Genomic DNA, 24,585 nt, shown 5'->3' with positions numbered 1-24,585 from the left:
GCTGGCCTGGAAGAGGGGCAACCGGGATAGATTCCGGTGCCCCAACCGGGACTAGAACCCGGTGTGCCGGCGCCGAGAAAGAACATTTTTTTAAAGCTTTTATTTAATGAATATAAATTTCCAAAGTACAGCTTATGGATTACAATGGCTTCCCCCACCCACCCATAACTTCCCTCCCACCCGCAACCCTCCCCTTTCCCACTCTCTCTCCCCTTCTATTCACATCAAGATTCATTTTCAATTCTCTTTATATACAGAAAATCAGTTTAGTATATATAAAGTAAAGATTTCAATGGTTTGCCCTCACATAGCAACACTAAGTGAAAAATACTGTTGGAGTACTAGTTATAGCATTAAATCACAGTGTACAGCACATTAATGTCAGAGATCCTACATGATATTTTTTTAAAAATTTGATTAATTTTCTATGTAATTTCCAATTTAACACCAAGTTTGTTTGCTTTTTTTTCATTTTCAATTATCTTTATATACAGGAGATCGATTCAGTATTTACTAAGTAAAGATTTCATCAGCTTGCACCCACATAGAAACACAAAGTGTAAAAATACTGTTTCAGTATTAGCTATAGCATTACTTCACATTGGACAACCCATTAAGGACAGATCCCACATGGGACGCAAGTGCACAGTGACTCTTGATGTTGATTTAACAATTTAACACTCTTGTTTATGGTGTCAGTAATCTCCCTGGGTTCTATTCATGAGTTGCCGAGGCTATGGAAGCCTTTAGCATTCGCCAACTTCAATCTTATTCCTAAAGGGTCATAGTCAAAGTGGAAGTTCTCTCCTCCCTTCAGAGGAAGGTACCTCCTTCTTTGATGGTCCCAGAAAGAACATATTTTAACACTATCAATCCAATATATGAGAAACCCACAGGCAGCATAATTTTAAATGGAGGAAAAGCTGGAAGCATTTACACTAAGACCTGGAACCAGACAAGGATGCCCACTTTCACCATTACTATTCAATATAGTACTGGAAGTTTTAGCCAGAGCTATTAAGCAAGAAATGTAAAGAGATACAAATGGGAAAGGAGGAAGTCAAATAATCCATATTTGCATGATTCTATTTATAGAACAATCCAAAGACTCAATTAAGAGTCTACTGGAATGCATAAGAGAGCCCACTAAAGTTGCAGGTTATAAAATCACACAAAAATCAATAGTATTTATATGAAAATAATTCAAGGCTGAGAAAGAAATTGTAGGATCAGTCCCATTCACAATTAGCTAAACAATTTTAAATACCTTGGAATGGAAAGCAGCAGAAGATGGCCCAAGCCCTTAGGCCCTTGCACCCATAGTAAGGTGAGAAACATGCTGTAGAGAAAAGAGACATCAAAACAAGAGGCTCAGAACAAAAGAGATCAAAATAAAAATAACAAGATGGCAACTTGCTCCCAGGAACTGGAGGGAAAAAAAAAGCTGGACTCATTGGTGTCTTCTATTAGCCATCTTTTCCTTCATCCTACTCTCTTTCTTCCCCTTCATCATCATCTTTATCTTCTTCACCTTCATCCTCATTCCTTTCTTCATCAATGTCTTCGAACTCTTCTTCTTCATCTTCTTCCTCTTCCCCTTCCCTGTCATCCATATCAGGAACCAAGTAGTATTGTAATGGATTCAGCCAAATAGCATCTTTGATGACCTCTCCTAAGTCCTGTGCACCTGCAACAGAGTGGTCAGGAAACAAGCTAAAGAAGAACTCTGGTTCCTCACATTCCCTCTTCCTGTGGGCTTTGTTCTGCCTTTGACTTGAATGTTTCATCACCTCCTCTCAATGTTTCCATTTTATTTCAGTGGACTTTAAAGATGGATCACTACTCTCATTTAGATGGCATTCTTTGGAGAGAACTTAATTTTTGAAGTAAGGATTTTCATCAAAATAAAAATCTATTCTCTAACTGATTTAATACCTTCAAATTCTGTCACTTCAACTCTTTTCAGATTAGGCAGCACCTCTTCATTCTCCTCCCCAAGCAGTGCAGATACTTTGGATGGTTGCCAAGTTGCTACCCCCAAATTTGTGATTCTGGTGATCAGTTCTGGCCTCTTCTAAAAAATAAATTGTGAGGAATTTGTTTTATATCTGTTCTACTTTCAAAATCTCCTTACTGGCTTGTTCATTAAGTCTATTTCATTTTCACGTCATCAACTGCTTCTTTTTGCTCTTTTTCTCAGATCTGGTTGTCCCCCTGTGGTTGGAGCTGAGTTCCTTTTTACTGACTTTGGCCACTGACCCTGACCTGGTGCTGCTCTGCAGTGGTGGGGGAGTGAGGAGCCCAAAAGAAGGGAAGGAGAGGGAGTGGGCAGGTGGCTCCTCCTCATGTCCCCTACACTGCTAGCTAGGCTCTGCCCTGGTGGCTTGAAGAGGGTGGGGCTGGGGTGTCTCTCAGATGGGGTCAGGTTTCTGCTTGAAGAGAGGAGGCTGTAGTGGATAGATGACTGGGCTCCCTCATTGCACTCTGTGTGCCTGCTTGCTCACCCTGAGCTGCCACCTTATTGTGTTCTGCACTCCTGCTGGAGCCTCCTGGAGCTGCCAGCTTCTCAGGGTTAGGGTCAGCTGGTCCCAAGCTTTAAATTTAGGTCTTTGAACTATCTTGAGTTGATTTTTGATTATGGTGAGAGGTATGGATCTAACTTCATTTTTCTATGTATATACATCCACTTTTGCTAGCACAATTTATTGAAGAGCTTATTCTTTCTCCAACATATGGTCTGGGCACTTTAGTCAAAATTCAGTTGACTATATGTAAGTGGATTAATTTTTGGGCTCTCCATTCTGTGCCATTGCTCTATGTATCAGTTTTTATGCCAGTACCATGCTGTTCTAACTTCTATATCTTTATAGTATTCTTTAAAGCCAGGTATTGTGATGCCTTCTGTGTGAATTTGTTTTTCTCCACTGTGGATTTCTTTGGCTATTCTGGGTCTGTTGTGATTCCCTAAATTTTATTATTTTTTTTCTATTTCTCTAAAGAATGTCATTGGTATTTTGGTAGGGATTACATTGACATTGTGAGTTGCTTTAGGTAATACAGATGTTTTAATAATATTAGTTTTTGCAATCTATGAGTAAGGAATAGATTTCCAATTTTTTTTATGTCTTTTTTGATTTCTTCATGAGTGTTTTATAATCTCCACTTTCACTTCTTTGTTTAATTTTTTTTTAGCATTTGATTTTCTGTGGCTATTGTGAATGGGATTTCTTCCTTGATTTCTTGTTCAGTAAATTCCTCATTTGCATATTTTTTTCTATGTTTATTTTGTAACCTACAACTTTACTGAATTGGTTTATAAGTTCTAACACCTTTTTGGTGGAATGTATAGGTTTTTCCGTGTATAACCTCATGTATTTTGATTTCCTCTTTTCCTATTCTGATGCCTTCTTTTTCTTCTACCTTATTGGTCTTGCTAATAAACCTATCCAATACTATATTAAATAAGAGTGGTGAAAGTGTACATCCTTGTCTTCCAGATCTGAGAAAAAGTACTCTCAACTTTCCCAATCAGTATGATATTGGTTGATGGTTTATCACATATAGTCTTTATAATTTTTAGGCATATTCCTTCTACACCTAATGTGAGGATAGTTTTTTCATTAAATTATGCTGAATTTTATCAAATGCTCTCTGAATCTATCGAGATAACAATATGGTTCTACCTTTCTTCTATGGATGTGATGTATGATGTTTAATGATTTGTGAATGCTGAATCACCCTTACATCTCTAGGATAAATCCTACTCAATTGTGCTGTATGATCTTTTTGATGTGATTTTGGATTTGTTTTGTTAATTGTTTGTCATCAATTTTTGCATCTATGGTATTTTTGTGTTATGCCTTTGACTTTTGGTATCAGAGTAATAATGGGCTTGTAAAAAGAGCTTTACAGAGTTCCATCCTGTTCAACATTTTGAAATAGTTCAAAAAGTAGTGGAGTTAGTTCCTCTTTAAATGTTTCTATAACTCTGAAGTTAGTTCCTTTTTAAGTGTTTTGTAGAACTCAGTAGGAAAGCCATCAGGTCCTTGACATTTCCTTGAAGTGAGAATTCTAATTACTGCTTCAATCACATCACTTGTTATTAGTCTGCTTAGGTTTTCTTGAATTAAACTTGGTAGATTTTATGTATCTAAGACTTTGTCCATTTCTCTTATTTACATTTTTTGACCAAATTTATTTTTGTTTAAATTTCATTTAATTTGGTTTACTGTAATTTATGCAAGTGCCTGCCAAGTAAACTAGGTATTATGCAATCAACACACATTTTCTCAAATCTGCCCAGTAGTACGAAAAGATTGAGATACATGTGCCAAGCTCTCATTTCCATGTATGCTGAAGCTCTGAAAGATTCTACAGATGCCAATGAGAGTCAAGTTTATGAAAAGGAGGGGACTAGACTATTTCACAAAATTAGCAGTAGTCTCTACCACACCAAACATGGCAGGCAATGAGTATGTGCTGACAAAACCTATCTTACAACAGTGCCCAGAGAGTAACCTGGGTCTTCCTCCTGAGTACAAAGAGGACATAAAATGAAATCTTCTTGGATGAGGACAACAATGTCTCATTATGAAGCAGTCATCATAAACATCCTTGTCTAATTCACGGCCATCACTCCAGTGGGGACACAAGCCATGTAGCAAAGCAAGGGACAAGGAAGAAAAGACTGTCAATGAGCAGATTCCTAACGGGATCTGATTGCAGGGTTTGCATGCCTTAGGAGCAATGGAAGGTTAAAGAAGACATTTTCTGGCCTGAAGGTGTCAACATCATCATTCTACTGCAGATGCTAGAACTGATAGGAGAAAAAAGCTGACAAAAACTACCTAAATATTGTGCCTTCTTTAAAATAAAATGTGGCATTTTCCTTTTTTTTTTTTTTTTGAAGAGAAAGGTTTATTGTCTGGTGGGGGAAACCTGACAGGCTGAGGGGAGAGGGCGAGAGTGTAAGAGAGAAAGAGAGAGTAAGGGAGAATAAGAAAGAGAGCATGTGTTTTGGAACAGGTCCTGTTAAACCTTTGCCAGGGGGGTGGGCAGGGAAATAGGAGCAGTGAATCCCATTAGGGTGGGAGTGCAGCTGACACTTGTGGTTGGGGCATCTGGTCATCTGGCTTCTAGCAATGCCAGCTGGGGCTAGAGCCTAAGATGGCATCTGAGGCATAGATTGCACCACAGATAAGACTGTGCCATTTTAATAACATTCCCCCTTTTGCTTTTTATAAAGCACATGTTGTATGGATTACATCAGCCCCAAATTCCAGGAGTGGTAGAGGGATGATGATCTGTCTTTAGAGCTACTTCCTGCTGACATGGGGCAACGAGTTACTCTCTCTGGCATAGGGATATGTCTCAAGACTGTCTCCTGAGTGGGGAGACCAGTGTATCCCTGTAGTAGCATTTGGTTGACTGCCTGGTTGGTGAAGACCTTGGTTTGTTCCATTATCACCTCCTGTAAACACTTAAACAGACATGGTAGCATAAAAGACAGGGTGAGAATAGCAGCCAATGATCCTAAGAGTGGCATTAACCAAGTAATGAGAGGATTTCACAGAGGAGAGGAAATGGGGGATGGGGGTCTCTGGACCCTATTGAAGACTATTTGATGGATGTAGTTTTACCTGGCCTGATTGGTTAACATAATAACAACATTGTTTAAGGTCACTCTATTCTGTAGTACCACACCTGTTAGGTGATATATTTTTTGAGACCTCAGATGGTGTCAGCTGAGGTCTCAATGGACCTAGTCTCTGGCCCCTGGACAGAGACTCCTAACCCTGGGTTGGCAGGCCCTGTGCTGTGGCTTACACTATATTAAAGTTCCCCCTTGAAGTGGATTTCAACACATTCTATCCTTGAGATGTGAGAACCTTGAGCATTTGCAGCTTCCAAGCCACAACTCCAGAAAATAGACATTTCATGAACAAAAACTGCAGAAGTGTTCTACTTCCAGTTTTTCTACATGGCCTACAATGCTATTAATACTAATTTTTTTATCAAAAAATTTCTTTGTGATGCAGGAAACTACAAATTGTCTAGTGCTTATTATAAATCACAAACTATCATCTCCAGTTTTGCTAGGTTTGGTGTAGAAAACACTTGAAATTTAAAATACAAAACTACAATAAAAATCGGTAAATTTTTTAAAGATTCTTTTATTTATTCAAAAGTCAGAGTTACACAGAGAAAGGAGAGGCAGAGAGAAAGAGAGAGGTCTTCCATCTGCTGGTTTACTCCCCAATTGATAGCAAAGGCCAGAGCTGTGCTGATCCAAAGCCACGAACCAGGAGCTCTTCCTGGTCTCCCACGTGAATGCAGGGGCCCAATGACTTGGGCCATATTCTACTGCTGCTTTCCCAGGCCATAGCAGAGAGCTGGATCAGAAGTGGAGCAGCTGGGACTTGGACCAGCACCCATATAGATGCCAGCACAGTAGGCAGCAGCTTTACCCACTACACCACAGTGCCAGCCCCCAAATTGGTAAAATTTTTAAAATTATTTTCCTCTTAGGGAAAACAAATAAAACAATGACCTGCAATTTATTTATTTCTTAATAGACATTGTCAAGGGGCCAGTGCTACATCATAGTGGGTAAAGCCACTGCCTGTAGTGCCAGCATCCCATATGAGTGCCAGTTTGAGTCCCAGCTGCTCCACTTCTGATCCAGCTCTCTATTATTAAGTCCTTGGGCATTTCACTCATGTGGGAGACCTGGAAGAAACTCCTGGCTCCTGGCTTTGGATCAGTGCAGCTCTGGCCATTGCAGCCATTTGGGAAATGAACCAGAGGATGGAAGACCTCTCTCTCTCTAACTCTTCACTCTCTTTCTCTCTCTCTCCCTCTCTCTGCCTCCTTGTAACTCTGCTTTTCAAATAGATAAATCTTTAAAAATTAAAAAAAGACATTGTCAAATTTAGCTGTAAGATAATGACCATTTGGAAATAAATAGTGGTGGGGCCAGTGCTGTGGCATAGTAGGTAAAGGTACTGCCTGTGGTGTCATTATCCCATATGGGCTCTGATTGAAGTCCCAGCTGCTCTACTTCTGATCTAGCTCTCTGCTATGGCCTGGGAGAGCAGTAGAGAATGGCCCAAGTCCTTGGGCCCCTACACCCACATGGGAGACCCAGAAGAAACTCCTGGCTTCTGGCTTTGGATGGGCAAAGCTCTCACCATTGCAGCTAATTGAGGAGTGAACCAACAGATGGAAGACCTCTCTCTTTCTCTGCCTCTGCCTCTCTATAGCTCTAGTTTTCAAATAAATAAATCTTTTTAAAATTAGAAATAGTCATAAATATATTCAGAGTTTATAGTCTAGACTCACTGGGATATCAAAAAATTACAAAGATATTTTCCTGTGGGAGTTGCTTATCAGATTAAAATAAAAATTTATGAGATACCAATTTAAAAGAACGTAAAAATAAGAAAAATCTATGTTGGTCCACAACTTGACAGTTATGGAGCACAACAGCTAGGAATACATTGCAGTCAATTAGTCCACTATTGATACTACTCTGATAATTATTATTAAAATCTGTTCCATATATATTCAATTTTTTTTCTTACATTCTTGCTGAAGATATATACAGTACTTTGGAGACATTGGACCAATCCATTCAGTATGCCTGCTTGAAAATATACACAAAAGTGGGCCTATGGGTCTGTAGCTCTATACGCATTTTATATGCAATTGCATACACACACAGACACACACACACAGTTGAAAACCTGTGCATGTATGTACATAGTCACCAGTGTATGTATTATAGATGTTGACACTGCAAAACTAGTCAGATTCTTCACTCATCTGAATGCACTTTTTCCACTCACTTGACCTTTATTGTGTAGTTTGATTTTGTCTTGTACCCAACAGAGCACTAATCTAGATATCAGCAGTTGACATACCTCAGATGGAACCTTTCTTGTGCACTATTTCTAATGCTTCCTGAGCATATTCTGTCATTCTCCTAATGTCTTCTATTGTCAGCTCAATCTTCTTGTCAGTTTAACAAAAAAGTTAAAAAGTTGGCAATGAAAATTCATAACTATCATTTTTCTTGATTCTGAATGAAGTTTTTTACTTTTCTTTGTAGCCTTCACCACTTGAACTTGATCATCACCAGCTTATAGGAACACATATGAGGACAGTTAGGCTTGTTTGCCAGATCCCTCCTCCATCTGGGCCCCAAAGGACCTCACAGGGACTTTTAAAATCCTTGATTGACTGGAATAATTCTGGATCTTCATTATCTTTGTAGTCTACTGGTTCAACTTGACATCGATCTGCAATGCCTATGTGGACAATTTCAGCCATTTCATCTCTCCTCTTTGGTTCTATTTCTGAATCTCATCAGTGGGAGAGGAGTCAATGTTCATCAATGTGATTTCTAAAAATAAGAGGTAGAGGGAGGCCTAGGAGTGATTCTCTGGGCTATTTTTCTTTGAGCACAGGATGGGAAAGAGGCAGGTTGTTGTTCTTTCCAGCCTTGCTTTTCTTCAGGTGAAATAACACTGACAACAATATCAACAGTAATAGCAGCAGCTCCTGTGAGTCCTGTTGAGTGCATACCATGTACCTAGGGTCCTAACAGGCTCTACCCTTTTTTTCCCCCTAAAACAGTTTTTATTTTGCCTGTTCGTATTTCTCATTTAAAGAAATTAAATAGACAAATTGGTGAACCCACATGTGATTTGCTAATAGGCAGACATTTTCTAAACATATGCTCACAAGGTAGGCTTTCAGTTGGGCTGGGTGTCAAGCCAGGTTGCAGTTTGCCACATAAAAACTTACATAAAAGCAACTTCAGGTTTAAACTTAATTGAACACTGTGAATGTGGAGAGAATTATTTCACTTTATAACGCTTCCTCCATATTTGGAGCAGTTTTATTTACTTTCCCCAACCTACCCTTGTTGTATTGTCTGTTTTTTACAACCTGAATTTCTATAATTTTGACAGTTACTCTAAAATATTCAGCATGCTTACATAGCACCAGAGAAATTTGATGAGTAACTCTCAACCTATGCCAGCTTTAAGAATGTGGAGCTGCTACAGGATCCCACACTCAGAAATACTTTGTGCTTGATTTTGATTTCACCTTCTCCAAACTTAATAATTTTAACTTAGAACTTGTGTTTGGTTGAGCACAGTCATATGGGCAAATGGAGCATGCATGTTACAGGAGATGATGGTCAGGTGAGTCCAATATAATCAGAGGAATGTTACAAAGAGAGATTTCTTTGGGGACAGGGGAAAAGAGAGATGTGTGAAGCATGAAAATGAGGAAACATCTGAAAATGAACAGGGGCAGGACAAAGAACAGAGCAGGCCTGAGAGACAGACATCAAGGAAAAGGGAAAGAGACTGACTATAAGGAAGTAAAACCTGTTGTTTATAGATCAAAACTAGTTAATATATTAATTTTAAAAATTCACATGTATAAGGGATGTGCTTAACACTCAAAATTATGCACCAGCTTGTAAAGATGAAGGGAACCACAACAGACTACTAAACCTAATCCACACATGTAATTTAATGAACATGGAAGATACAATTATAATTTTTTAAAGATCTATTTATTTGAAAGTTAGAGTTACAGAGAGAGAGGAGAGGCAGAAACAGAGAGAGAGAGAGAGAGAGGTCTTCCATCTGCTGGTTCACTCCCCAATTGGCTGAAATGGCTGGAGTTGCACTGATCTGAAGCCAGGAGCCAGGAGCTTCTTCCAGGTCTCCCACATGGGTGCAAGGGCCCAAGGACTTGGGCCATCTTCCACTGTTTTCCCAGGCCATAGCAGAGAGCTGGATTGGAAGTGGAGCAGCTGGGTCTCAAACTGGCACCCATATGGGATGCCGGTGCTCAGGCCAGGGCATTAATCTGCTGTGCTACAGTGACGGCCTCAACATTATAATTTTTTGGATTAACTATATACTTACATTTATTTTAAAATTTTATTTTGGGGTCGGTGCTGTGGTGTAGCAGGTAAAACCGCCTCCTGAAGTGCCAGCATCCCATATGGGCACTGATTTGGGTCCCGACTACTCCACTTCTGATCCAGCTCTCTGCTATGGCCTGAAAGAGTAGTAGAAGATGGCCCAAATTCTTGGGCCCCTGCACCCACGTGGGAAGACCCAGAGGAAGATCCTGGCTCCTGGTTATGGATTGGCGCAGCTCCAGCTGTTGCAGCCAATCAGGGAGTGAAACAGCAGAAGGAAGACCTCTCTTTCTCTCTTCCTCTCATTTCTCTGTGTAACTCTTTCAAATAAATAAATACTTTTAAATTTTTCATTTTAATATTGATTAGTTTTTAATAGATCCAATGTGATTTGTAGATACATTCTAAGAACATAACAATATTCCCCTTCTTCCCCCTCTCTCCCTCCCACTGTTTTTCCTTCTCCATTTCTTTATTTTTTTTTAATTTTTGAGATGACATTTTAAATTTACATCACAATAAAAAGGCTTATTACTTCAATGAATAAACAGTGTAACAAGCAAAAAGAAAAAAGACTCTAGTTTAATGCAAATATTTACAATGGCTATAAACAATAATTGAATGGAAAATGACCAGTAAATCTTATCACAGATTATTAAAACTATAATAGTATAAAATTCTTTTTAAAAATTTATTTACGTTGTATGTTTTATGTATTTTATTTTATTTATTTTTGGTAAAGATTTATTTGTTTATTTGAAAAATTTACACAGAGAGAAGGAGAGGCAGAGAGAGAGAGAGAGAGAGAGAGAAGTCTTTCATCCGCTGGTACACTCCCCAATGGACTGCAACAGCCAGAGCTGTGCCGATCTGAAGCCAGGAGCCAAGAGCTTCTTCTGGGTCTCCCATGTGGGTGCAGGGGCCCAAGGACTTGGCCACCTTCTAATGCTTTCCCAGGCCATAGCAGAGAGCTGGATCGGAAGTGGAGCTGCCAGACTCGAACCGGTGCCCATATGGAATGCCGGCACCGCAGGCGGCTGCTTTACTCCCTATGCCACTGCGCCGGCCCCTCATTTATTTTATATATACAGATTTAGGAACATAGTGATAATTCTCCCCCTACCCTCCCTCCCACCCATGCTCCAATCCTTCCTCATCCTCCCTCTCATATTCTCAGTCTTAATTTTTACAAAGATCTACTTTCAGTTTACTTAGTGATCAGTATAACATTCTTAACCACTGGTTTGACAAAATTATAAAGCAAATTTACAAAGCTCTATTCACAGCAGTACTGATACAAGCAGACATTTCTTTTTTGTTTTTTAAATTTTAGTTGCCATGGGCTGATGCTCTGACTCAGCGGGTTAACACCCTGGCCTGAAGCGCCAGCATCCCATATGGTCTCTGGTTCTCTCTCTCTCTCTCTCTCTCTCTCTGCCTCTCCTCTCTCTCTGTAACTCTGACTTTCAAATAAATAAATAAATAAATCTTTAAAAATAAATAAATAAATTCTAGTTGCCACATATAAGGGAGAACATGTGGTATTTGTCTTTCTGAGTCTGGCTTATTTCACTCAACACGATGTCCTTCATTTGCATCCATTTTATTTTAAATAGTAGAATTTTATTCTCTTTGATACCTGAATAGTATTCTATTGCCTGTACACTATATAATATTTTAATATTATATATAATATATATAATATTTTCTTTATCCAGTCAGGGACATCTTGGTTGGCTTCAAATTATGTCTATCGTGAACAGTGCTGCTATAAACATGATTATGTAGGTCTTTGATATATTGTGTTCAAGTTTTTTGGGTATATACCCAGTACTCAGGTTGCTGGATCATATGACAAGCCTATTTCTAGTTGTTTTTTAAAGAAATTTCCGCATTGTTTTCTACAGTGGCTGAACTAATTTACATTCCAACCAACAGTATATAAGTTTTCCCCTTTCTCCACATCCTAACCAGCATTTGTTACTCTCTGGTTTGGATTTTAGCTGTTCTGACAGGGGTGAGGTGATATGTCATTGAGGTTTTGATTTGCATTTCCCTGGTGGCCAGTGATATTGAGCATTTTTTCATATATTTGTTGGCCATTTTATCTCTTCTTTTGAGAACTGTCTATTGAAGTCATTTGACCATTTCTCAAAGGCATTGGTTGCTTTTTGTTCAGTTTTTTTTATTAAACTTTTATTTAATGAATATAAATTTCCAAAGTACAGCCCATGGATTACAATGGCTTCCCCCTCCCAAAACTTCCCTCCCACCCACAACCCTCCCCTTTCCTGCTCCCTCTCCCCTTCCAATCACATCATGATTCATTTTCAATTCTCTTTATATACAGAAGATCAGTTTAGTATATATTAGGTAACGATTTCAACAGTTTGCCCCCATATAGCAACACAAAGTGAAAAAAAATACTGTTGGAGTACTAGTTATAGCATTAAATAAGAGTGTACAGCACATTAAAGACAGAGATCCTACATAATTTTTTTAAAAAAATTAATTAATTTTCTATGCCATTTTTAATTTAACACCAGGTTTTTTTTTCATTTCCAATTATCTTTATATACAGAAGATCGATTCAGCACATAATTAGTAAAGATCTCATCAGTTTGCACCCACGCAGAAACACAAAGTGCAAAAATATTGTTTCAGTACCAGTCATAGCATCACTGCACATTAGACAACACATTAAGGACAGATCCCACATGGGATGTAAGTACACAGTGACTTCAGTTGCTGACTTAACAATTTGACACTCTCCTGTTCATGGCGTCAGTAAACTCCCTAGGCTCTAGTCATGAGTTGCCAGGGCTATGGAAGCCTTTAGAGTTTGCTGACTTTGATCTTATTCTGATAGGGTCATAGTCAAAGTGGAAGTTCTCTCCTCCCTTCAGAGAAAGGTACCTGCTTCTTGGATGGCCCCGTTCTTTCCACTGGGATCTCACTCACAGAGATCTTTCATTTAGGTCTTCTTCTTCTTTTTTTTTTTCTTTTCCATGGTATCTTGGCTTTCCATGCCTACAATACTCTCATGGGCTCTTCAGCCAGATCCGAATGCCTTAAGGGCTGATTCTGAGGCCAGAGTGTTGTTTAGGACGTCTGCCATTCAATGAGTCTGCTGTGTATCCCACTTCCCATGTTGGATCTTTCTCTCCCTTTTTGATTCTATCAGTTAGTATTAGCAGACACTTGTCTTGTTTGTGTGATCCCTTTGATTCTTAGACCTATCAGAGCCATCGATTGTGAACTGAAATTGATCACTTGGACTAGTGAGATGGCATTGCTACATGCCACCTTGATGGGATTGTATTGGAATTCCCTGGCACATTTCTAACTCCATCATTTGGGGCAAGTCCGATTGAGCATGTCCCAAATTGTACATCTCCTCCCTCTCTTTTTCCACTCTTAAATTTAACAGGGATCACTTTTCAGTTAAAATTTATACACCTAAGAATAATTGTGTGTTAATTACAGAGTTCAACCACTAGTACTAGAACAACAACAACAACCACAAATACTAAAAAGGATAAAGTATTACATTGTACATCTAGAGTCAGGACAAGAGCTGATCAGGTCACTGTTTCTTATAGTGTCCATTTCACTTCAACAGGTTTCCCCTTTGGTGCTCAGTTGTTGCCGATCAGGGAAAACAAATGAAATTTGTCTCTTTGGGACTGGCTTAATTCACTCAGCATGATGTTTTCCAGATTCCTCCACCTTGTTGCAAATGACTGGGTTTCATTGTTTCTTACTGCTGTATAGTATTCTATGGAGTACATGTCCCATAATTTCTTTATCCAGTCTACCGTTGATGGGCATTTGGGTTGGTTCCAAGTCTTAGCTATTGTGAATTGAGCTGCAATAAACATTAATGTGCAGATGGCTTTTTTATTAGCCAAATTAATTTCCTTTGGGTAAATTCCAAGGAGTGGGATGGCTGGGTTGTATGGTAGGGTTATGTTCAGGTTTCTGAGGAATCTCCAGACTGACTTCCATAGTGGCTTAACCAGTTTGCATTCCCACCAACAGTGGGTTAGTGTCCCTTTTTCCCCACATCCTTTCCAGCACCTGTTGTTGGTAGATTTCTGAATGTGAGCCATTCTCACCGGGGTGAGGTGAAACCTCATTCTGGTTTTGATTTGCATTTCTCTAATTGCTAGTGATCTTGAACATTTTTTCATGTGTCTGTTGGCCATTTGGATTTCCTCTTTCGAAAAATGTATATTGAGGTCCTTGGCCCATCTCTTAAGTGGGTTGGTTGTTCTGTTGTTGTGGAGTTTCTTGATTTCTTTGTAGATTCTGGTTGTCAACCCTTTATCTGTAGTATAGTTTGCAAATATTTTTTCCCATTCTGTCGGTTGCCTCTTCACTCTCCTGACTGTTTCTTTTGAAGTACAGAAACTTCTCAATTTGATGCAATCCCAAATGTTAATTTTGGTTTTGACTGCCTGTGCTCCTGGAGTCTTTTCCAAGAAGTCTTTGCCTGTACCTATATCTTGCAGGGTTTCTCCAATGCTCTCTAATAATTTGATGGTTTCGGGTCATAGATTTAAGTCTTTAATCCATGTTGAGTGAATTTTTGTGTAAGGTGAAAGGTAGGGGTCTTGCTTCAAGCTTCTGCATGTGGAAATCCAATTTTCCCAGCACCATTTATTGAATAGGCTGTCCTTATTCCAGGGATTAGTTTTGGATCTTTGATCAAATATAAGTTGGCTGTAGATGTTTGGATTGATTTCTGGTGTTTCTATTCTGTTCCATTGGTCTATCCATCTGTTTCTGTACCAGTACCATGCTGTTTTGATAACAACTGCCCTGTAGTATGTCCTGAAATCTGGTATTGTGATGCCTCTGGTTTTGTTTTTCTTGTACAAGATTGCTTTGCCTATTCGAGGTCTTCTGTGTCTCCATATGTATTGCAACATTTTTTCAGATCTGAGAAGAAGGTCTTCGGTATCTTGATTGGTATTGCATTGAATGTATAAATTGCTTTTGGGAGAATAGACATTTTGATGATATTGATTCTTCCAATCCATGAGCATGGAAGATTTCTCCATTTTTTGGTATCCTCTTCTATTTCTTCCTTTAAGGTTTTGTAGTTTTCATCATAGAGATCTTTAACATCCTTGGTTAAGCTTATTCCAAGGTATTTGATTTTTTTTGTAGCTATTGTGAATGGGATTGATCTTAGAAGTTCTTCCTCAGCCGTGGCATTGCCTGTGTATACAAAGGCTGTTGATTTTTGTGCATTGATTTTATATCCTGCTACTTTGCCAAACTCTTCGATGAGTTCCAGTAGTCTCTTAGTAGAGTTCTTTGCGTCCCCTAAATAAAGAATCATCGTCTGCAAAGAGGGATAGTTTGAGTTCTTCCTTCCAAATTTGTATCCCTTTAATTTCTTTTTCTTGCCTAATAGCTCTGGCTAAGACTTCCAGAACTATATTGAATAGCAGTGGTGAGAGTGGGCATCCCTGTCTGGTGCCAGATCTCAGCGGAAATGCTTCCAACTTTTTCCCCGTTCAATAGGTACTGTATTGAGGAATGTTCCTTCCAGTTTGCTTAGAGTTTTCATCTTGAAAGGGTGTTGTATTTTATCAAATGCTTTCTCTGCATCTATTGAGAGAATCATATGGTTTTTCTTCTGCAGTCTGTTAATGTAGTGTATTACGTTGATTGTTTTGCGAACGTTGAACCATCCCTGCAAACCAGGGATAAATCCCACTTGGTCTGGGTGGATGATCTTTCTGATGTGTTGTTGCATTCTATTGGCCAGAATTTTATTGAGGATTTTTGCATCTATGTTCATCATGGATATTGGTCTGTAAATTCTCTTTCAATGCTGCATCTTTTTCTGGCTTAGGAATTAAGGTGATGCTGGCTTCATAGAAAGAATTTGGGAGGATTCCCTCTTTTTCGATTGTTTTGAATAGTGTGAGAAGAATTGGAATTAATTCTTCTCTAAATGTCTGGTAGAACTCAGCAGTGAATCCATCTGGTCCTGGGCTTTTCTTTGTTTGGAGGGCCTTTATTACTGTTTCAATTTCTGTGTCAGTTATGGGTCTGTTTAGGTTTTCTATGTCTTCCTGGCTCAATTTAGGTAGGTTGTATGTGTCCAAGAATCTGTCCATTTCTGATAGATTTCCCTGTTTGCTGGCATACAAGTCCTTGTAGTAATTTCTGATGATTCTTTTTATTTCTATAGTGTCTGTTGTTACGTTTCCATTTTCATCTCTGATCCTATTGATATGGGTCTTTTCTTTTTTTAGTTAGTTGGGCCAATGGGGTGTCAATTTTATTTATTTTTTCAAAAACCAGCTCCTCGTTTGGCTGATTTTTTGTAATGTTTTTTTTGGATTCAATCTTGTTGATTTCTTCTTTGATTTTAATTATTTCTCTTCTCCTACTGGGTTTGGGTTTGGTTTGCTTTAGATTTTCTAGATCCTTGAGATGAACTGAAAGCTCATCTATTTGGTGCCTTTCCAATTTCTTGATGTAGGCACCTATTGATATAAACTTTCCTCTTAACACTGCTTTTGTTGTATCCCATAGGGTTTGGTTTGTTGTGCTGTTATCCTCATTTACTTCCAGACAATTTTTGATTTCTCTTTTGATTTCTTCTATGACCCATTGTTCATTCAGGAGCATGTTGTTCAATCTCCATGTGTTTGCACGTGCTCTAGGGATTCCCGAGTTGCTAATTTCCAATTTCATTCCTTTGTGGTCTGAGAAGTTGCATGGTATGATTCTAATTCTTTTGAATTTGCTGAGACTTGCTTTATGGCCTAGTATGTGGTCAATCCTAGAGAAGGTTCCATGTACTGCTGAGAAGAATGTAAAGTCCTTAGATGTAGGATGAAATGTTCTGTAGATATCTGTTAGATCCATTTGGGCTATAGTGTCATTTAAATCTACTGTCTCCTTGTTGGTCTTCTGTCCTGTTGATCTGTCTATCTCTGAGAGTGGAGTATTGAAGTCCCCCAGTACTATTGTATTGGGGTCTAAGTCTCCCTTTAAGTCCCTTAACAAGTCTTTTAAATAAGCTGGTGCCCTGTAATTAGGTGCATATACATTGATAATCATTATATCTACCTGTTCAATGGATCCCTTAATCATTAAATAGTGCCCCTCTTTATCTCTCCTAACAGTTTTTGTGGTAAAGTTTATGTTGTCCGATATTAAGATGGCTACGCCCGCTCTTTTTTCATTTCTGTTGGCATGGTATATCTTTTTCAAGCCTTTCACTTTCAGTCTGTATGCATCATTGTTGGAAAGATGAGTTTCTTGTAAGCAGCAAAAAGATGGGTTTTGTTCCTTAACCCAATCAGCCAATCGGTGTCTTTTAACTGGACAGTTCAGGCCATTAACATTCAATGTGACTATTGAGAAGGAGTAACTTTGCCCTGTCATTTGCCAAAGATTTTTTCTAATATATGGTTTGAGACTCCTGTGATCTTTTGCTGTGACGTTTCCTTCCTTTATCTTCTTTCATATTGGTTACCGTGTTTCTGTGTTTCTCTATGTAACACATCTAAGCATCTTTTGCAGGGCTGGACGAGTGGCGACAAATTCTTTCAATTTCTGTTTGCTGTGAAAGGTCTTTATTTCACCTTCATTCACAAATGAGAGCTTTGCAGGATATAATATTCTGCGCTGGCAGTTTTTCTCCCTTAGTACCTGGGCTATATCTCGTCATTCTCTCCTAGCATAGGGTTTCTGATGAGAAGTTTGCTGTGAGTCTAATTGGAGATCCTCTGAGAGTAATCTGGCATTTCTCTCTTGCACATTTTAGGATCTTTTCTTTGTGTTTCACTGTGGTGAGTTTGATTACAACGTGTCGTGTTGAGGATCTCTTTTGATCATGTTTATTAGGGGTTCTATGAGCTGTTTCATTTCATTTTGATTCCTCCTTAATATTTCATTTTCACGAGAGAGATTTTCTATCTTGTCCATTAAGGATTTCTGTAGTTCAAGAATTTGTTTTTGAGAACTTCTTAATGTTCTTATCAATTTTTTTAGATCTGCTTCTTGCATTTCCTCTATCTCTTCATCTTCATAATCTTGGATTGGGGTGTCTTGTTCATTTGGGGGCATCATTCATAGTGTCTTCCTTGCTCTTGTTACCTCGGTTTCTACGTTTGTTGTTTGGCATGTTGGAAATAATTTATGTTTTTTTTTTTTTTTTTTTTTTTTTTTTTTTTTGCTGTGGTGTTTTTTTCTCGTTATACTATGCTTCTAAGTGGGCTGTCTGCTTTGATGGATCCTTAGTGGCTGTGATGTGTGTGGCCAGAGAGCTCCGCTTGATTCTTCAGGTTTAAGGCTGTGCAAAAAGTGACTCACCCAGATTGTTCTCTCCCTTGCTCCTTGCTGGATCGCTCTCTCTCTCTCTCTCTCTCTCTCTCTCTCTCTCTTTTTTTTTTTGACTCAGTTGGGAAGTAATTTGGCACAGGTGAGTGGAATTGAGGGTAGTTGAAATCTGTCCTCTGTGAGTATTCGTTTGATCTACCCCTGGGACGACACAATGAGTTTATGCAGCCCTCAATGTGTTCTCAAGTTTCACCAAAGTTCCAAAGTTACTGAGTTTGTGAAGTCGTTGGCGGTGCTTTACCTATGTAAAATGGCGCCTGCTCTTTGTTTTGCTTGGTGAGTGAAGAGAGAGGCCTCTGCTTTTCCCCCACAATGTCTCGGGTTTCTGACGTCTTTGTCTTACCTTCCGTTCATTTCCACACTGGCGAGATTCTGCGGCTCGTCTCCCGTGGTTGGGTTTCCACGCGGTGGGCTCCCTGTAGGTCCTCTGTGTCACATCCACTAGATCTGGAAGCATTTCCTCTGCAGTTTTTTTTCTTGAGTCTTTTCCTGAGGTGCTCCAATCTACAGGCACCGGCTCAGCCACCTTCTGAGGCCTCAGCGGCTGAAGTTCCAGCACCATTATCTCCTTAGTTTTTTAAGTTGTTGGTATATTCAGCATTTTAATCCTTTGTAAGATAGTTGGTTTGAAAATATTTTTTCTAATTCTTTTGGGTACCTCTTCAGTCTATTAACCATTTCCTTTGCTATGTAAAAGCTTCTTGGTTTGAGATAGTCAGACTTATTTAGTTTTGCTTTTGTTGTCTGTGCTTTAGGGATCTTATCCAAGAAGTCATTCCCTACATCAATGTCTTGGAATGTTTCCCCTAAATTTCCTCCAGCAACTTAATAGTCTTGGGCTTTAATTGTAGGTCTTTGATCCAACTTAAGCTGATTTTTGTATATGATAAGAGGTATGGATCTAATTTCATTTTTCTACATATATGCATCCAGTTTTGCCAGCACCATTCGTTGAAGAGATTATCCTTAATGTATGGTCAAAAATCAGTTGACTTGATGTAATGTGAATTAATTTCTGAGCTCTCAATTCTGTTCCATTGATCTATTTATCAGTTTTTATGCCAGTACCATGCTGTTTTAATTACTATAGCTTTAAGTATTCTGATGCCTCCAGCTTGGTTTTTCTTACTTAGGATTGCTTTGGCTATTTGGTGTCTTTTGTGATTCCATATAAATTTTAGGATTTTTTTCAACTCTAAAGAATGATATTGGTAGTTTGATAGGGTTTGCATTTAATCTGTTAATAGCTTTAGGAAGTATAGATATTTTGTTTCTTTGAATTGATGAGCAAAGAATTTCAGTTTTTAGCATAGTTGATGTTTTCTTTCATCAATGTTTGATAATTTTTTTGTAGAGATCTTTCACTTTGGTTAAATTTATTTCTAAATATTTGAGATTTTTGCAGCTATTGTGAAGAGGATTTCTATCTTGATTTCTTTGGAGGACCATTGTTTCTTTTCGAGGTATCATGGAATCCTGCTTCTTATTTCCTGTGCCCCTATACTGATGTCTGTGTATCTGGCATAATAGTCTCCTCTTCTTTATGGAGCAGGCTTTATTGGAAAATAATTTGTAGCCCAAGAGTGTAGCCCCTGAATTAGTTCTTTTGCTTTAATCAGTGTCAACTGTGTCTATAAGTGACACAGTGGTCTGGTTTGCTGCAATAAATAGGTGTAGCTATGTGAATTTTAAAAAGGCTACATCTTAAACTAAATATATAAAAAATTTTCATGAGACTCAGGCAGTAGACCCATTGAATCCAGATAAATGAGCCAGCCTCTTAACCAAAATAACCAACTATGTGCATTTACATGCATATAACTATGTATCTCTCTGTGTGTAAGATCAACTAAATTTTTTATATTCCTCACTCTTCAGGTGACAAAAAAACCTCTGGAAGCCTGGTAGATGCACTGTTGCACGTACTGCCCCCCCCACACACACACTTTCTTTCTTTCTCTTTCTCTCTCTTTCTCTCTTTCTTTCCTTCCTTCTCTGAAAAATCCTTCATTGTCTGACTGGTGGGGGACTTAGCATCCTTTTCACATGTTTTGGCTGGGCTGAACAATACTGGAAACAAGGAGTCTAGGAGTACTTCTTCTTTTTTTTTTAAAGATTTTATTTATTTGAGAGGTAGAATTACAGACAGTGAGAGGGAGAAACGAAGAGAAAGGTCTTCCTTCTGTTGGTTCACTCCCAGATGGCTTCAATGGCCAGAGCTGCACCAATCTGAAACCAGGAGCCAGGAGATTCTTCTGCATCTCCCATGTGGGTGCAGAGGCCTAAGCACATGGGCCATCCTCTCCTGCCTTCCCAGGCCATAGCAGAGAGCTGGATTGGAAGAGGGGCAACTGGGACTAGAACTGGTGCCCATATGGGATGCTGGCACTGCAGGCAGAGGATTAACCTACTGCTCTATGGAGCCAGCCCCCCAGAAGTACTTCTAAAACAGTCACATCTGATAACATCTGGCACATCTTTACATGATTTGGCCCAGAAGAAAGGATCCATGATTCATCCTGGTCATGGATACATAAGCCACGGTGCTTGCAGAAATGGGTAGTGTCTGAGGATCAGCTGCCAAATCTTTGGCCTTTCCCTTCAGTCACATGTGGACAAGTATAGTGGCTGCAGAGAGTCAGTGCCAGGAACTTGGCTCCCACATGCTCCAGCTTTCTTTCCATGCCATTAAGTGGTTTTTTTTGTGATGGGCTTTGATATTCCCAGATGCGCTTGGACAGAAGTTCCTTTGTTGTTTGCTGACATGAAAGCAATGAGACAGCAACACTTTATTTCATGATCTGAAATGCACTGGAAATCCAAGGATCTTTGAAAATGTTGGTGGCAAAATGGCATCAAAATATGTTTATATATATATATATATTTAAATGCATATCTAGGGTTTTTTAAATATTTATCTTATTTATTTGAAAGAGTTACTGAGAGAGATAGAGACAGAGAGAAAGGTCTTCCATCCTCTGGTTCACTCCCCAGATGGCCACAAAGACCAGAGCTGCTCCGATCTGAAGCCAGGAGCCAGAAGCTTCTTCCCAGTTTCCCACATGTGTTCAGGGGCCCAAGGACTTGGGCCATCTTCCACTGCTTTCCCAGGCAATAGCAGAGAGCTGGATCAGAAGAGGAGCAGCCGAGACTAGAACCAGCAGAAACATGGGATGCTGGCACTTCAGGCCAGGGCTTTAACCTGCTTTGCCACAGTGCTGGCTCCTCTAGGTTTTAATAATATGCATTTTTCGCAAAATTTCTGAAGACTCTTCATATGTATGGGTTTTAATTTTCTGCACCAAAATGAACATATATTTAAATTTCATTTTCCAGGAAGGCTTTAAAATGCCCCTGCATGGTGACAGAAACCTGAAGCTTGAATAGGTTCTGTGAGTGTGCAAGTTTGGGTGCATTGTTTCCCATTTTTGTCTCATAGAGATTACTCATGACATCTGTGATGAGTTCTTCCCTTCTGAGAGAAAACTACCACACCTTAGAGAAGCTGTAGGACTTTCTGCCTAGCTCTGTCCTCAGCCAGGGCCAACACAGAGCAGTGGTCTCTGAGGTAGCCCTTCTGGGCTGCTGAATAAACAGTTGCAGTCCTCACCATTGCTCTGTCCACCCAGAATTCTCCCCATAGTGCAGCACTTACAGCAGTAATGTAAGTTCCCATAAAGCCTATAGGGCATGGGGACACTAATTTGCAATTTGTCTGTGCTGGACCAGGAAACATCACGAGAAACCTTCCTATCTACCTCATCTTTTACCTAGATCTGGAGTCATCTGACCACTGCCTGCAGCACTGTCCTGTGCCCACTGTCAGTCCCATCCACTAGATCCAGGGATTTCTGAGATTTTGGCCAACATTGTTGAGTTGAACACCACCTCACAGCTTCTTCAAGCCTAACTCTGATCTGGTTGTGCAGTTCCGATCTCTAAAATGTGGTCTCACATCTGAGACCAGGTCTCAAAAATGAGGCTTTCCCAGCCAGCCCCTAGAGTGAGCTGGGGTGTTCTGGCAGATACACTGCCAGGGACCTTGCTGAGACAAGTGCTTTCTGGCCCTTGATGCCCCTGGAATACAAAGAAGTGAGGAAAGGTTTCTCTGGTAAGAGAGATGAAAAGGAGGATGCATCTCAGTGAAAAGGGGAGAGGATGGTGGTGGGAAATGATAGGCAGACAGCTCTGGGAGGCTGGCACAGTGAGGCTCTCAGCATGAGCCCATTAAGGAGACTGGGCATGTACATGGACTGGTTGTGGGTGGGTCCATCTCTGTGTTGGGCAGTGAACTGGGTGGAGGTAAAACAGTCCAGTTCCAGTTCTGGAATACTCACCTGGACCCCATGCCAGCTCCCTACCTGGCTGAGCAGCTTGATCTCAGCCCTTTCCAAGCTGAATTTCATCTCCTTCCTTTATGTTGGCCATGTTCCAGTTCTGGAGGTCAGCTCAGAAACCCACTCTGGCATTTGGAATATTCTCTCTTGAGCAGTCACTCTGAACACAAATGTCTGCCAAAGGCCTCCACATGCCACTCAGACAAGGTGACATCTGAGTGGGGACCTAAAGGATGGAGACAATAAGATATGTGCATGTGTGAGGAAGGGAATTCTAAGTAAAAGGACAAGCAAGTGCAAAAGACCCAGTATAAAATGTGTCCAAGCTCTGCTTCTCTTTGGTCCAGATTAAAGGAAAGGAAAGCATTAACAGCCCTGGTTAGTAGAGCCTACTATGTTATGCAGTGTTAGTCCATCTATCATCACTATGATGAAGTCCCAAAGATGGAGACTTATAAAACAAGATACTTATGGAACTCATATTTCTGGAGGTGGGAAATTTGAAGGCTGAATGGTCTACTCTGGCCTCTGGTGAGGACCTAATGGTCAATGGGATCATGACTGGAGCAAGTGTATGAGGAAGAGATCAAATCACAAAACAGGAGGTCAGAGCCATGGAAGGGGTCAGATTTGCTCTCTCAAGAGAATGGTTCCAGTTACAAAGGTTGGATGCAACCAGTTCTGTTCAGTTTTATCAGGGACTGTGAAAAGACAGTTCTGCAAAGATAACTGTTATGGGATTGCAAGTTACTATGCAACATGTATGCATACTATTATGGGCTGTTAGCATGTTAGGAAGCCTCAGGAAGCTTGCTGTTAAGCAAAGGGAGAGAAGCACTCTGTTGTCCTCCATTTTAGAGGGAAACAAACAGCTGTCCCAGAAGTAGTTTCAGCTGTGCCTTCCCTCAGTCTCTCAATCCTCTCTATTCAACACCCTGTGCTCCATGTATTGAAGACTTGGTCAATTTCTAGTTATCAAATCCAGTGCTTGGGCTTTGTTCAATGACAAGCAACCTTAATTGGGTTTCATAAAACATATATTGCCCATGAATACACAATCTTAGTCATCTGTCCATACTGTTGTCCATACTCTGACCTTGAGAGTATCTGACCCAGAAGCAGATGTCAACATTCCAGAAGGTCATTGTATTGTAATTATATCTAATGCAGTCCAAAGAATAAACTTCTGTGTAACAAACTGCTGTCCAAAAATCTGTACGACTTAGAAAACAAGACTCACATACTTACATTTTTATATGTGACTATGTGCATGTATATTGAGGCCCCTAATACAAAAATGAGTAAGACACAAAAAGCAATTAATAAAAGAAATACAAATCATTGAAAACCTCAACCTTCTTCAGTTCAAAAACTGCATATTAAAACACTGAAGATGAACATTTGACACAGCAGTTAAGTCGCCATATGGGATGCCTGCATCATATAAGTGAGTGTCTGGTTCAAGTTATGGGTACTCTTGTTTCTGATCTAGTTTCTTACTAATATACATTCTGGGAAGCAGTAGTTGGTGGCTCAAGTACTTGGATCCCTGTCAGTTTTTATTAATCATTTTTGCTTAAAATCTGTTCTTCCTTAGGAGTAAACTTGGCCCCTTCTTGCAGTCCCCAGGCATTGCACAAAGGGATTCACATCACTGTTGGTGCGTTGTGCTGTACTTAAGCATGATGCAGTTCGTCATCAAAAAAAAAAAATGCAAAGATCTGCAAAAAAAAAAAAGGTTCATAGCAGCACTCTTCACAATAGCCAAAATTTGCAATCAACCAAGTTGTCCATCATCAGATGAATGTATAAAAGAGTGTATATACAAAATTAAATATTATTAAGCTATAAAATGAATGAAAGTCAGCCATTTGAAACAAAATGGATGCAACTGGGAGGACATTATGTTGAGCGAAATAAGCTGGA

General features: G+C 39.6%; 1 pseudogene; it reads right to left on the bottom strand.

Annotated features, from left to right (window-relative positions):
• Positions 1 to 1,487: 1,487 nt before the first annotated feature.
• Positions 1,488 to 22,670, bottom strand: LOC133754782 (protein SET-like; annotated as a pseudogene).
• Between the last annotated feature and the right edge of the window lie 1,915 nt (positions 22,671 to 24,585).

This window comes from Lepus europaeus, unplaced genomic scaffold (genome assembly GCF_033115175.1).
Source record: "Lepus europaeus isolate LE1 unplaced genomic scaffold, mLepTim1.pri SCAFFOLD_29, whole genome shotgun sequence".
Lineage (NCBI taxonomy): Eukaryota > Metazoa > Chordata > Mammalia > Lagomorpha > Leporidae > Lepus > Lepus europaeus.
This window is presented reverse-complemented; position numbering and strand designations above follow the sequence as displayed.